Below are 16,527 nucleotides of genomic sequence, written 5' to 3'. Positions count from 1 at the left end.
AAGTTTAATTGAGGTAAATTTACTGCCAACCAAAATCAGACCAAAAGATAAAAACACTCCCCAAATGGCTATGGTCAGCAAACATCAGATATACTTCCCAAGCAGAAACGGAGGCCAAAGGCAACACTGGTTTAGAATATAACTGCATATGTAAAATTTTACTAAAATGATGAATCATCTTGAACTGTATTCATCAAAGAAGAACAGAGGTAAAAATCAAAGCAAAGAAAGCTTGACAAGATATCTAGCTAAGTAAATCCCAACAACATTTAAGTATCAAATAGAGGAAGAAAACCAAAAAAGAAATGGAAAATATATATAATAGAATATTTTTTCTTTTTTAATTTTTATAATTATAACATTTTCTTTGACAGTACATATTCATAGGTAATTTTTTTACAACATTATCCCTTGTACTCCATTCTGTTCCAATTTTTTCCCCTCCTTCCCTCCACCCCCTCCCCTAGATGGTAGGCATAGAATTTTTTTTCATCATTCAAGATAATGGAAACAACATACTTGTACCCTGATGTCACAAGTCTCAGATTTATTTAGAGAAGATGAGAAGCATTACTAAATAGAATGATGACAAAATATCATATTAGATCTAATGTATATTAAGGTGATCTGTCCTACAGCATTAATAATTATGACATTATCAATTGGATCAATACAGTGTGGATCAATAATACAATTGGATCATCAAAATGGGTAGAGATGAAAGGCATGGAAAATATAAATAAATTAATAATGATAAAGGTCTCATAAATTTAAAAAGTGACTACCCATTTGACAGCTACTGAACTATGTATTTAATCTCAAATAAAAACTTTATGAAATTAATCTATGCAGAAATGGAGGATATTCTTAACAAGCAGGGGACAACTTGGCATCTTCCAATAATATTAAACAATGTATCATATCTTTATAATTTTAATTGATTGAAAAATATGGAAAATACAGGATCCCATTGTGCTTATTGTTTGTTGAGCATAAAAATATTTTCTCTGGAAAAATAAAATACTTAAAGGATCTTTTCAAACCAAGTATTTGCATCCTATATATCAAAATTTCTCAAAAGTCCATGAGATACTTAACAGGAATAATATTACTGCATGATGTTCTGATTATAATTATTAGTCATGGCATACATCAAAAAAAAACATTCACCACTGATAGAAGAAATCCAGTGAAGATTATATGAGAAAGAGAATTCTTTGAACATAGTGATATTCCTTTTTGCAAATGATAGATGCCTCTGCTTGTAGCTGGCATTCTGTTCTCAGACACTGTTGGGAACCTAAAAAGAGATATATAATTACTCACAAATTGTTTGGTTGAAATGTTGCCATAATACTATGTGAATGAAGAATATCTATCTATTCCTCAGAATGGGACATTTTCCATTCAGAAAAACAATTTATAGAGTTAGCCCATCAATAAATCTTTGGAAGACAGTATAGATGGAAAGTGAGTTAACCCCAGAACTGAACAAAAGGATTAGAGTAGGATGGATGGTCTTTAGGAACTTTGACAAAGTTTCTTATAAATTCAGGCTTGCCATGAAAAGAAAAAAGCTATCTTTTTTAATGTCTACATTCTATTGGTAGTGTTATTCAGCAGTGAAACATGAATTGTAATAATTTCCGAAGAAAAAAATGTCACAGAGTCAATGGAGAGGTACATTGTGGTTTGTGCATAGGCTACCACATAAGACCAATTAAGAACTTCAAAGAATGGTGGTAAAATATGTCATCAAGAAAATGTATTCTAGGAGGAAGATATGGACTTTATATGACAAAGAAAGTTAAGCGTCCAGAGGGCTTAATGATGCCATGATGATGTGGTAAGTACAGAAGACATCCAATAAGGTGGGTATATTCTATGAGTGGTAATGTAAACTCTTGGACAAGAATCACAGGAGATGGACAGGCATGGATAAGTTGTGATGTGATTAATTGTCAGGCACTTGATTGATGAGACTACCAGTCCCTTAAAGTGTTTGTAGTATAGGAAGTTTTTATTTCTTTATAGTTTATAAAAGATAACTGGTATGTAATACTAGATATTGCCATATCTTTTTTTTTTTTTTTTTTTTTTTTTTTGAGGCTGGGGTCAAGTGACTTGCCCAGGGTCACACAGCTAGGAAGTGTTAAGTGTCTGAGACCAGATTTGAACTCGGGTCCTCCTGAATTCAGAGCTGGTGCTCTATCCACTGCGCCACCTAGCTGCCCCGCCATATCTTTTTAGATATTTAGTAGGTGCCAATTTTTTGCAAACTGCAAAAATATATTACACAATTTCCACCATTTCATTTCAAAATCTTTATTGATCAATGTTTAGGTTCTCTAAGATGCCTTTTCTTTAATTTCTGGCCACAATGGTCTGGTATTGTATATTTCTAATTTCTGTAAACAAATCTTTATGATTCAGACATTTATTAGTTGTTCTTTGTCTTTCTTGGTTGAATTTATAAGATTATTATCCATGAAGTTCCTTTTGGTTCTGGCTGTATGTTTGCTTTTGCAAAGGCTCCATTAGAAAAAGGAAAATCAGTGTCATTTACATTCAGTAAGTCCTAAATGGTGCAGATTTTATCACTTTGTACTATTCTTTTGTGAATTCGTACCTGCTCCAGAACTTATATATATATATATATATATATATATATATATATATATATATATATATACATACACATACATATATATGTTACATATATGTTATAATATAGAGTTTATATTGTAACATATAATATTCAATAATGTATAATATATAATTATGTATACATTATATAAATAATTAGCATTAGTATTTACTCCTATTTATTAGTAGCAGTAATTGTTTTTATGAGTATAGCATTTTAGGCAGCTAAGTGGTGTCATTGCCAGCACACCGGACATGACATCAGGAAGACTCATATGCAAATCCGACTTAAGACACTTATTTTCAGTGTGACTCTGGCCAAATCATTTAACTTTTATTTGCTTCACAATAGTACCTACTGCCCAGGAATGCCCTAAGGATCAAATAAGATATGTGTAAAGTTTTTAGCATAGTAGATACTGTATAAATACTATTATTTTTTTTGTTATTATTTACAGAATGTTTTCACAAATATTGTCTTATTTGATTTGCTCAGAAACTCTGGGAGGAAAGAAGTGAAATTAACAACTATTATCCCTTTTTAGCAGTGAAGATGCAAGTATAACTGATTAGCCCAATGTTAATGACTGTTTCCTGGTTCAGACTTTATAGAAATTCATGTCACCTATACTAACTGTGAATGTACCCCAAAGCTCTGTCCTGGGAGTCCTCTTTTTATTCTGTTTCCTTTCATTTATTAATCATATTAATTTCCATGGGTTAAATTAGCATCTTTGGATGTTTCCCAGATTATTATATCCAACCAAAATCTCTCTCCTGCATTCTAATCCCACATCACTGCCTACTGAAAATTTATAACCAAAAATCCTATAGAATTTTGAAACTGAGCATGTCTAAAATATAACTCATTACCTTTACCCCAAAATTCATCCTTCTACTGAACTTGGCTATTAATTATACAAGCTCTTTAATCACCTGCCCTCCTCTTATCTTTCCATTTTTCTTATATATTACTTTCCTCCACATACTCTTTGATCCCATTATATAATGTTCTATGTCCCATCTCTATGCTCTGTACTGGCTGTCCCCACCACTTCATTCCCCAAATCTTTTTTTTTCTCACCTCAATCTCTTAGAATCCTTAGCTTTCTTCAAGGCTCAGTTAAGTACTACTTTCAGCAGGAATCTTTGTTGGTTCACTTCCCACTCAACCTTACATTTTACTCTAACTTGTTAGTGTTTCCTCTCTAAAAGAAACTTGTATCTACTTTATCTGTATCTTATGTAAACCTCTATATATCCAGTATGTCTTTCCCATTTTAATGTGAGCTTCTTACATGTTCTGTATATCCTCAATGCTTCATTTATGTACCTGAAACATAATGAGCAAGCACTTAATAAATGTTGGTTGATTGATAGAATGAAAGTTTCCTAACTCCTTGGGCTGAGATCTTTCTACTATACTATATTGAGTGTTATATCATTAAAATTCAATAACTACTAGTTTTTAATTTCTCTCAACTACATGGGCACATGAAATAGTTATGAAAATAAGGACATTCAGGAAATTCCTTTAACTATTGAAAGTACCGATACAATCTTGATCTTCAGTAAATATTTTTTTGAATGAAGGGATAGTCAATTTTTTTTAAACAAAGTCTTGGAAATTTTACAAAGCAGTTTCCTCAGAAGAATCCTGTGAAGTAAGCAGTAAAAGTATATAGTTAAGCATTAATCTAAAAAAGTTGTTTCCAAATAATCAATAGAAGAAATGATATGGTTCAATGGAAAGAACATTTGGCCTGAAATGGGTTCAGGCGTGGGATCAAATGTTGATTCTGCTTATTATTTGGTTGAGCCAAGCACGCTTTCCAGTCCTGCACACTTTCCAGTCCTCCATTTGCTTATCTGTAAAATAAGGGAATTGGAATTTGAAGGTCTCTACTCCAAATCTATGATTCTCTTCTCTTTAAAACTAGGGACTATTCTTAAAGAAAAGCTATCAGTAGTGACCCAGAAAATGGAGATTAAGGTAGGAGGATCAACCTCTTTCTGTTTTACTAATGAAACTTTTCCTTTTTAGCTGAGCAAAAACAAGAGGTTAGATTATTAACTTATTGCAATACCTTATTCTCCCCTCTCCCTTATGTCTCTGATGTCTGTGTAAAATAAACACCTGCAGAATATAAGGAATTTGCTGATACTAAAGGAGTTAGCATCTTCCAAAAGAACATCATGTTGCTTTAGGATATTTGCAACCCTTCATTCTAATCCAGAGGCTTTAAAACTTAAATCTCCAGAGGACCTGACTCTGTTGGGTTGATTTTAAATCAGCAATTCAACAAGAGATATTGTATGAAGATTACATCATATTAAGTAGATGTTAGAAGATAGTGAAGGGGTAGGTAGGAGGTGTAATAGATAGAGCACCATTTCTGGAGTCTGGAGGACCTAAATTCAAATTTGGCCTCAGACTTTTCTAACTGTATGACTTTAGGCAAATCACTTAATCCCAATTACCCCCCACCTTATTCCCTGAAAAATAACAGGAGACAGGAGAGAAGAAGGGAGGGAGGGTGGGAGAGAGAGCTAAACCATGGGCAGTAGGAGATCTTCCCTGAATAATGGATATCACTCATACCCAGGTTCTTTACTTACCTTCTCGTCCCTTATCCCATTTCTATGAAGTATTCTTCATAAATAAGGATTTGGCAAATATGAGTCACCAGATTAGTCAAAGGACTGAAAACATAATAAGAATTCACATCTGAATGAGAACAAAGGTTTGTGTCTTGACTAGAGCTTTCTTTGAGAAACAATACCTCACTTTTTCACAAAAAAAAAAAAAAAAATTAAAATAGCTGTCCCCAAAGGTGGAACACTACCCAGGCTCAAAAGGATTTTCAGTTTTTCCAAAGATTTAAAGTACAATGAATACTCATATTATCCATTACTTTCAAAAATTAACAAAGAAAATATTACCACATTCCCATTATAATGCAAGTATAAACCTAGTGACTAAACCAAGGAAGGATAAAGATAAAGCAAAGGATAACTGAAGACCAATATAATGAATGAATAGCAATTCAAAAATTGTAAATAAAATAGCACCAAAAGAAAAACAAGATCTCTCCAAAATAGAAATGGACTTGTGATTTCATCAGTTTGGATATTCTCTTTGATAATACAGATCTTAACTTATGTATGCCTGCTCACAACAGTTCTTATCATTATTCTTCTATATTGTTTACATATAAACACCCTCTGTGTTGGAGTCCTGTGCTTTCTCTTCACATTGTGAAGGTATCAATGGAACATAGTACTGTCCACTGGTTCTCTCTTGCTCCTCACAATATAAACTATCCATCTTCTTTTTCAGTTCTATATTTCTTTGATGAGAGTTCAGTTCTGTAACTCCTAGTTCCTTTTATCTTGTTCCTTATATGTTGTAACCTGTTCCCATCCATCATGTACCATTGCCTGCTGAAGGATAGACATTTTTAGTTTCTCAGAGAATATAATCTTCCATGATTCCAAGTCATACAATTATACCACTAGAATATTGATATCAAAAAGGAGAGGCTTGAGATCATTAAAGGGGCTTTGTAGAGAAACAAAATCAGATAAATAATATTGGCATCAACAAAGCCCTCAGAGGCTCAATTAAGACCCCCATGCACCTGGCAGTGGATCTTAAGCTCCATGCACCAGACAACTACATGCCCAATTGACTAACCCTGACTGGGTATGGTTTCCTTTGGACTGTGTCCACCAGCTGTTTGGAACTCCCTGCAAACCTAACCCAGAGGCTTTGTGGCTGACCCCGGATGCTTTCATTCCTCTGCATGCATATTTTCACATGATTACAAAAAGGTTTCATTTGCAATTTACAGGATGAACAGCAATGAGTCCGTTTCACAGAGGTCAGTGCCTCCACTGTTTCTTCTCCTGATGGAATTATCGTTTAAACAGTTGGAGCACCATCCCAGGAGGTTTGGGGGATAGGGCTCTTTTACTGTAGAATAAATCCATCAGGCATATTTCATGTGTCTGATAACATTAATAGATATCAGAGCATTTTAAATATTTAATGAACTTGTTCTGAGACTGTTTACTAGAAGGGGAAAAGCCATCAGAAGGTATGATCTTATCCTTTTGATCTCTAATGACAGCAACAAAACTTAAATCTCAGCCAATGGTTTTCTTTCTTGCTACAGACTCCATCAGAGGAACCAGGTTCGTACATGACATGTTTCATTTCCAGAATGTGCACAAGAGTGTTTTCAGTTTTGTAGTTCAAAAGTTAATCATTTCCATGCTGCTTGCTACTTAATAGAGATGCCAGAAGTCACAGAATAGCTTTCAGCTTAGTGATGGAGAAAACAGGAGAGGAAAGAGAACTGGAGACATGGAGTTAACAGTGTTGAGTGTGCATGGAGCCAAAATGGTCCTGGGTGTGCTAATGAGTGTTATGTCCATTAGAGAGAGGTATCAAACAGAATGCAAGTGTTGGCTTCTGGCTAATGTTACTAATGGTCTTCAAAAGAAGTGCTAGCATAGTGTTCCTTCTTTCTAGGTTAAATGATGGTCATTAAAAAAGTCAGTCAATTTTGGCACGAGTGTTCTCAATCTGAAAGCAATTTTGTTTTGTTTTACAAAATTTCAGAAAATTTGGTTTGGCTGGGAAAAGGAAAAAAAATGACTTTAATCTGTGGTTTCAGATGCCTGTTTTGTCATGCAAAAATGAAACAATAGCTAACTCAAATGATGGGAAATTGTAGGCACTAGGTTCTTACTGCTTGTGGGCAAGGAAGTGTGTTTTGTTGGAAAAATATCTACAGTGTATTTGCCATAACATTTTCTAGATCACTTCTAACACTGTCCTAACAAAATTGTTTTTTGCTACTTTGGGCCAAGACTCAGACTAGTACACAAAATGGTGGGTTGTTCTACCACTGTAAAGGCAAGTACCCCACAGTAAATTAAAGATAGTCTAGTAGATTTGGTTGGAAATTCATGGCCATTTGGCAATTTAACTTCTGAGCAAAGAGATGATATATAAAATAGATAAAATGTTCCTTTGGGATCAGAATAGTAACTTGGCTTAATTAAAAATGGATACATTTTTGAACATCACAAATGAATGCCATTAGCATTATTTATGCCATGTTTTCTTCCAATACTATATTGCTATAGATTTGTAATTCCTTACAAGAGGAGAAGAAAGCAGATGGTAAATTTCCGGAGTACTTGGTGTTGCTCTACTTTTGAAAGGTTGCCATTCTTAGAAATGAAATAATTATACTAGGCGTCACCCTTAATTTTTTTTCAGGTATATAAATAACACAATTAATCATAATGGAGATTTACCCCAAAAGGGCTTTAATAAGTAGTAGATTGACAGAAACAAAGAAATCTTAGGTGTAAGGATGTGATGGCACTTTCAGTGATGCTCATAATTAATGTGTCAGTAGGACATATATAATCTTTTCTACGTTTTTTTTTTCCTTTCAAATTTCAGCATTAGCATCTTAGTATTGGCTATTCCACCCAAGGGTACTATAGCTGGTCCAGCTGTTTAACTTTAAGTAAGCAACTGAGTCATTACCTGGCACAGGACAGAGGCAGATAAAAATATACATTTTACTAGGGAATGGTTTAACTCTCGACTTGCCTTTTTCAATATAGTCACTGTTGGAAACACTAAATACTATACTTGGAAAAGGAACTTTGAGGAGAAAGTTTCTCTACAAGGCTTGTGGGGAAACCCCAGAAGCCAGTGATGTCAAAAAGGCTTTTTTTCCTCCAAACTTTTGTTGTTGTTGATTATCATTTAAAATCTTTTAAATGAACGAACTTTAGAAATAGAAAATTCTGACAGCAAAGGAGCAGAGACCTCCCTTTGGAAATCCAGTCTGGTTTGGAGCACATTCTAAAGCAATAAAAACTGAAACTAATTTCCAGATGGAATAAATTGGTTCCAGGGTTTGTGAAATTTTGGCCAGAATGTTGCACAGCTGAAGTCAATCGGTACTCAGAAACTTTACTAAGGAGAGGAGGTGTGTGTGTGTGTGTGTGTGTGTGTGTGTGTGTGTGTGTGTGTGTGTGTGTGTGTGTGTGTGTGTATGTGTGTGTGTGTGTGTGTGTATGGTTGGGGATGGGGGTTAGGGTGAGGGTGGATATGGATGAAGAAAGGAGTATGGTCAGGGAAAGCTTCCATTGGGATAGATTACCCAAGAGAGCACATGGGTTGGTGTGTTTAGTGTGGTTCTGTTTAACTTCGGCTATCCATTTTCTCTCAGTTTCAAAGGGCAGAGGGATATGCCCTTTGAACTCTGTGTCGACTTCTCTTCTCTCTACAATGGATTGCAGTATGTCAAAGCATATTTGTGAAGGGTTTGAAAGCCTGGTGTTTTAGGGATGTGCACCCTCCATGAATCTTGTCAGATTTTAAGTCTAGTGGATGAAATGATGATCAATGTGTGTGCGGGTAGGGTGGGGTGGGATGGTATGTGTGTGATGGGAGGGAGTAGGACTAGGAAAAAATGTTTCTTGTTTGAGAGGAAGGGAATTGACTTCATGCTGTTCTGACACCTTGGGATGACTTTTCTAAATATCCACAATATTTGAAAGCATAGATAAATCTTTTCTTATGCCTTCATTGTTGTCCTTATTGTTTGATAATCTTAATCATGAAATTAAGGATACAGTTAAGGCTGGTATCCCACCCTCCTAGCCAGGTCTCAGAATATTCAGGTGGTTAGTTGGGGAGGTGGTGATGATACAGTTTGAAACTTTTCTCCTGTTTCATCAGGCTAACAGCAGGCAGTTTGATCCTAGAGCAGAATTCCCTTAGTGTTCATCAGAATAACTGACATGCCCATGCCCCAGTATTAAAATAACTCTTGTATGTTATGTAGAGACAATCCTCTCAGCTAGTGCCCTAGAATGATGACCCTTGTTTGCCCTATGATTTGGTGATTGTTTTTGACATTCTCTATGTGCCCTGTGATAATTAGCAATTTTAATTCTCCACTTCCTTCCTCTGCCAAACTTCTTGAATGAATTGTTTACATCTGCAGCCTCTGTCTCCTCACTACCAGTTCATTCCATGACCCCCTTCAGTCTTGTTTACATCCCCCACTCCACTGAACTGTTCTTTCAAAGGTCACTAATGACCTAACTGTCAAATCCAGGGCCTTTTCTCAGTCCCCATTCTCCTTTACCCTTTCTGCTACATTTCATGCTATTGAAAAATTATGTATTCTTTCTTTCCTGGGCTTCATGAGGCTACTCTGTCCTAATTCTTTTCCTGTGGCTCTGCCTGCTGTTTCTTTGCCTCCCACACTGGCCTTTTGCTTGTCTTGCCTCAGATATGTATGCTTACCTTGTTTCTATACTTAATCCTTTGACTTCCTTCTCTGGACCATCCTTTGGAATGTTTATTCATGTTTAGGCATCAACTATTTCTGCTAAGTGTATAAAATGTCCTGTGGAATAGAGACTAGAAAGATGATCTCTGAATAAGGAATATCTAAATCTAGGTCTTCCCTCTAAATACTGACTATGTGTAACCATAATCAAGTTATTTCACATTTGTAGTTTAGGAATCTCCCATGTTAAAAACAAATGATAATCTGCCTCATTGATGGTGATAGCATTTTTCTCATCTGAAGTTCCTTGTATCAATGACATCATAGAAATGGTCCCTCAAAATGAACTAGTGATGTCCTTGGTGCAGCATCTTCCCTAATAGATCCTTGGCTTGGCAAGCTTTGGCAGATCAATTGATTAATTCTAAATGATTATTTTAAAAACTTGTCCTGGAGTCTGACCCGGTTGGAACTTCTTCACTTGAATCTCTGGCTTGCTTTTGAATATTTTCATCATATTAGACATACACATCTATATTTCTAGTACTGACCATTTTGTGGAACTCAGAGTTGACTTCCTTAATAGCTTTAATTTCCAGTTGATTGTCATTTGAAACTCAACATTAACTCAAACTGAATTCAACACCTCTCTCTTCCTCCTAATTTGACCACTCCTGACATTAGCACCATAATTATTTTAGTCCCTGCTTTGAAACCCCTGTTTATCAATGACTTTTTCCATCTCCTTTGCCTCTATATGTCATTAAAAAAATAAAACAAGAAACCTCTCACTCTCTGATTTTCAAATAGAAATTTATTTTTGTGAAAGGCCTCCCTAGAGTGCCTGTCATGGATAACTAATAGAGAAAGAAACAAAAACTATTTCAGTGCCCAGTGTCTAGCTAATATTATGATTATAGATAGCTACTGGACTCGTGATTTCCTTGGCATAAGAAAATCCCTGGTGAGGTATTTCTCTATCTACCAGTGGAGATTGGCACCTTCTCTGAAATTTTTAATCTTATAGTTTCCTATAGCACTAAATCATCTAGGGTCTTATCTGGGGAAGAGTCAAGTAAGGTCTTCCTGGCTGTGAGATGGGCCCTTTATCCATTATGCTACACTACTTCTGTTAGTATTATAATCACTCATCTCATGATGGAAAAGAATCGTATTCAGTGGTTTCTGAAGATGTGTAAAATAGATACAATTGTCCTTATGACTTAAAAAATGCTTGCTAAGGAGTAGCTAGTTGGTGTAGTGGATAGAGCACCAGCCCTGAAGTGAAGAGGACCTGTGTTCAAATATGAGTTAGTACTTCCTGGCTTTGTGACTCTGGGCAAGTCACTTAACCACAACTGCCTCAGCCGAAAAAAAATTTAGTAAGCACCATACTGTAGTGAAAATGGAACCTTTAAAACTGTAATGCCAGCCAATTTAACTCTCAATGCCTCAGTTTACCTTGGCAGTCGTACTCATCTATAGGACAAATCTATGGGGAGAAGAAATGATATATATTGGAAATGTGGGAATCTTCTCAGGCATATTTCAAAATTATTATACTTACCCCTAAAAAGCAAAACTAAGAACCATGGATTCAAGCAAAGAATGTATGTCTGTTTTGGTGATTCTTCTTCTTGATCCAAAAGAACTTTTACACTGATGAGGCAGTGGAATAAAAACTGTATTAGTAATTCTGCTAAAAAGGAAACAAGCTAACTAATCACCTAAAGCAAAGGAAGAAATAGGTTCTGAAATGTTTGGTGACAACAGAGAATAAATGTTCAAAGAAGACTGGTGGCTAAATTCTAAGCTCTAAAAACAAAAGTGAATTCTTAGTGGGACTGTTCTATAGAAAAGACTTGTGGTATTACAATTGGAATAGAAAAGACAACTTTCTGGGAAAGAAGACAACTTCTATATTATATCCTGTGGTTGGACATAAAGAATGAAGATAAGAATTCAGATTCCTGGGGTCTTTCTTTATTGCACACTTCCAGGTCCTGCCACACACTAGATGATCTTGGATAAATCATTTAATTTCCCTGTGATTCAATGTCTTATTTTGTGAAATAATAAGGTTATATAGCAAGACCCCTAAGATTCCTTCTGCCTCTTATTATTTAATAATGAGGGTCATAAGGGAAATATTACTAAAATAAGCTTTATAGACTTGATTGCACGAGGGATATGGAATCAAAAGAACATGGCCTTCAATCTTAGCTTTTATCCTTACTGCTTCCATGACTTTGGGCAAATCTCTTAATACTCTCTGCCTCAATATTTGCAATTATGCCTCATTTGATATAGTCTTTCTCTATCTGATATCAGATTAGGTGATGTCCAAGGACCCCTTCAGTTCTAAACCTCTGATACTGTGTATTCACAGATTTATTTAAGTTAAAGAGAGGCAATTGACTTCCATGGTAGAAATATCTAGGGGCTGATTGACCTTTGAGTAAAAGTTCTCTGTTGACTAAGTGGATGATATTACAGATGGATTTTCTCTTAATACTAGTTACACATGCCCCTTCATGCTTGGGGCATCATGATCTAATAAATCACTGATTTTTGTCTTGGCATGTCTTGAGACAAGTCCCCCATTTCAATCTGTGCCATATGTGGGGTTCATATGCAAAGGATCCTCAGAACTCCTCCATGTGCTTCCACATGCTAGTGGAAAGTAAATATGCCTTGTCTAAATATCATTTGGCTTTCATTGGGAAAAAAAAGAAACATGGTTTCTTGGGTCAATTTCTCATCTTTCCTTGGGTCCTCCATTGCAGTCCAGTGCTATTGACTTCAAAGGGATCTTAAAAGTGCCTGGAAAAAGACAGGAAATATAATGAAGGTATTTAGGAGAAGCCTTGTGAAGTTCAGATTTCTTTTGTGTGATTTAAAAGTACAGCCCCTATTTCATACCAATGTCTTCCTTATACAGCAGAGGAAACCAGAGTTTTTAGACCATCTCATCAAATCACACTGACCTCACCAATGGCAAATTAGGAAGACCATACCAGACTTAATAAAAGACATACTCAGCTGCCTCAGGGGAGAGTGAGCTCTCCAATGCTGGATTCCTTCAAGCAACGGATGGGTGATTATTGCTCAAGGGTGTTGTAGACAAAATTCAAGACCTGGTAGATGCAGAGCTATCTGACCTCTGAGATACTACTAGAGTCTCTGGCTGATTGGTATGATTCTTAGTATTACAAACTATTATAGAGTGGATTATCTATGATTACTGAAGAAAGACATTAAAATGCTGCTTACTTAGATATGGTACCAAATTCACTATGATATATTATTCATTCTCTCTTGGGAACTGCCACTCCCTATTCCTTGTCCCCATCCCCCTCCAAATCCTACCGACTTTAATAATGAGTTAATGATAATAGCAGAGAGAAAGAATTTTACACCTTATTTTCTTTTGGCCCCTTATATGAAGGGCTTCAAAAATGTATTCCATTTGTATAAATGTGCACACACATATTCTATATCTGTGCCAAAGCATTTTCTCCATATATAATGAGATGTATCTTTCTGGATTTTCTGCACAATCAGAGTGTAATTAAGCATATGAAGATGCAGGTAAGTGCATGAGATGCATGTTTAATTAAAATGGAAAATGCTGGTTAAGTGTCAATTTATCCAGTATTCAATTTACAAGGAAGATTCAGAAACCAACTTTACCTCTATTTATATATACAATCCTCTATTTAGTATATATGTATATACACATATACTTACATATATATACATACATGTGTACATATACACACACATTTTTACATTTTCATTCCATATGCTGCAATTGCTGCCACATGCACTTCCTTCTCTACTCACTCACCTCCCAAAAAAGTTGGTCTAGATCAGAAATTCCAGTGAAAAATATAGTGCGTGTATAAATTCATGTAGGGCAAATAAAAAAAGCTGTCAGAACACAGCAGCCTGAGTCAATGTATAGCCTGCATATGGAAACAATGACATGATTGTTTACTTACTGGTTTAATGATATTCCCTTTCTCCTAATGGCAATGTGGAAGATGTGAGAGCCAGATGCTGTATCCACAGTGTAGAAGTAGAGAAAACTAGAAGGTCTATAGAAAGGAATTTACCCTGACACCAAAATATAGTGTAACTCTTCAGTTTATTAACGCTGCGTTTTTAAAAATACTTTGATGTCTGAAGCTTAAATTTCCATATTTTTATAACGGTTCAGCAACAAATTTACATATTTCCTGGAATCTGCAGCTATAAAAGCGGTAAAACACTCCAGGCATTATTAGACAGTAGATTATAACCCATTACTATTGTTTCAATTAGCAATGTAAAAGTGACCTGCAGTGTTCAGATGACCCACTAATGGATTTAAATGCTTTCAAATATTAATGCAGGTTTTCTAAAGATGAATCCCAAACCCATTATTCCTGGAACAACTCTGAGCTGAAAAGCTGGCAATGATTGTGCATTATGTGGAAAAGCTCATGGTTAATTAAATGGATACCTAGCATTACACTATCCACTTTAGTGCTACAAAATTATTTCTCATTGATTTTTACATTCCAAGTCCGTGATTCAATTTACTTCTGCAATTTGTGTTGTCGTGTCAATAAAAGAGAGCGGCTAGAAGATGGAAGCATTAGAAACTGATAAATACATTAAGATCCTCTGAAAACTGTACTTTTCCTATTGTTTTCTTCCATTGAAATATCATTTGTAGGCAGTACTTGGTTATGTATTATTAATACAATTTTTGTTTGCTTCCATCTGCTCTCTTCTTCGTTCTCCTATTCAGGAACTCGAATGTTCCTGATTGCTTAAGGGCGAGTAGCTAATTTTTCAGTAACAAGTTCTCTCACTATCAAGAACAAAAGCATCATCAACACAAATCTGTTATTTCATGTTAAATGAACTTGAAGGCCAGATTCATCATCAAAAGGAGAGCGGGGAGTTATTTTATGTGTGTGTGTGTGTGTGTGTGTGTGTGTGTGTGTGTGTGTGCATGTGGGTGCACGTATGTTTTAATTTCAGTGAGTAAATGGCATTCCTATTTGTTAAATCTTGAAAGTTAATAAATAAGGAATAGCTCTAATGCTAATTATCCAATTGATATAATTATGAAAAAAACATCTTACATAGATATTTATGAAGTGCTTATTGTGTTCCAATGTATTATGACCAACACATTTTACTGCTCTGTGCTTTTTTTCTCTTTCCTTTCCTTCCGTATTTTTTCCTTCCCTCCTCTTTATTTTACCCCTTTGTTCCTTTCCTCCTTTGTTCTTTTGTTCCTTCTTTCTTAGATTCTTTCATTCATTTCTTTCTTTCCTTTTCCCTCCCTCTGTCCCTCAATCTTTCCTCTTCTCTCCCTCCTTCCCTTCTTTCCTCTTTCCCTCCCTCCTTTCCTTCCTTCTCTTTATCTTTCTTTCTTTTTCTTTCTCTCTTCCTTTTTTCTTTCTTTTTCTTTCTTTCTCTTTCTTTATTTTTTCTTTCTTTCTCTTTCTTTATTTTTCTTTCTCTCTCTTTCTTTCTTTTTTTCTTTCCTTCCTTCCTTCCTTCCTTCCTTCCTTCCTTCCTTCCTTCCTTCCTTCCTTCCTTCCTTCCTTCCTTCCTTCCTTCCTTCCTTCCTTCCTTCCTTCCTTCCTTCCTTCCTTCCTTCCTTCCTTCCTTCCTTCCTTCCTTCCTTCCTTCCTTCCTTCCTTCCTTCCTTCCTTCCTTCCTTCTTTCCTTCTTTCTCTCTCTCTTTCTCTTTCTCTTTATCTCTCTCTCTTTCTTTCTTCTAAGCTCACAAAGAATTTCAAGTATGATTGAGCTGAGTATTGAAGGAAATTGGAGATTCTAAAAGAATTGAGAATTTTAGGATGGGGTAAATGTCCAAAAGCACAGAAATACATCAGATAAGCAATATAGGCTAGACTAATTGGTTAACTAGAGTGCAAAAAAGAGTAATCTTTAATAAAACTAAATATTTATGCTTTTTAGGATTAACGAATATTTTTTAAAATTGCCTTATTTGATTCTCATAGTGATTCTGTGAAGTAGGCCCTATAATTATGTATATTATACAGATGAGGAAACTGAGTTTTAGAAAGGTTAAGTGATTTGTAATTAATTACATAACTAGTAAATATCAGAGATAGGATTAAATGGCAGTTCTCTCCTTACTCCATGTTCAGTAATTTTCCTATTATCCCAGGCTAACTCTTAAAATATAAAATAACATAATAAATGCATGAGACAGAGAGGGGAGAGAGACAGAGACAAAAACAATGACAGACACAGAGACAGCAAGAGAGACAGAGAAATAGAGACAGAGATAGAGATAGAGAAAGCTAGAGAGAGAGCACTATTTAAAAATGGAGAAGAGATCGTTAATGGTTAGGAATATCACAGAAAACTTTATTAAGAAAGTAATACATATATTGAGTTTTAAAAGTCAGGATAGAATTCCAACATGATAACAAAGAAGGAAGATCTCTAAGGGCATTAGAGTATAAGTAAAGGTATGTAGGCTGCAAAATGAAGAAATTGTTAAATGTATAAA

Source organism: Sminthopsis crassicaudata, chromosome 1 (assembly GCF_048593235.1).
Source record: "Sminthopsis crassicaudata isolate SCR6 chromosome 1, ASM4859323v1, whole genome shotgun sequence".
Classification (NCBI taxonomy): Eukaryota; Metazoa; Chordata; class Mammalia; order Dasyuromorphia; family Dasyuridae; genus Sminthopsis; species Sminthopsis crassicaudata.
Note: the sequence above shows the minus strand (reverse complement) of the source record.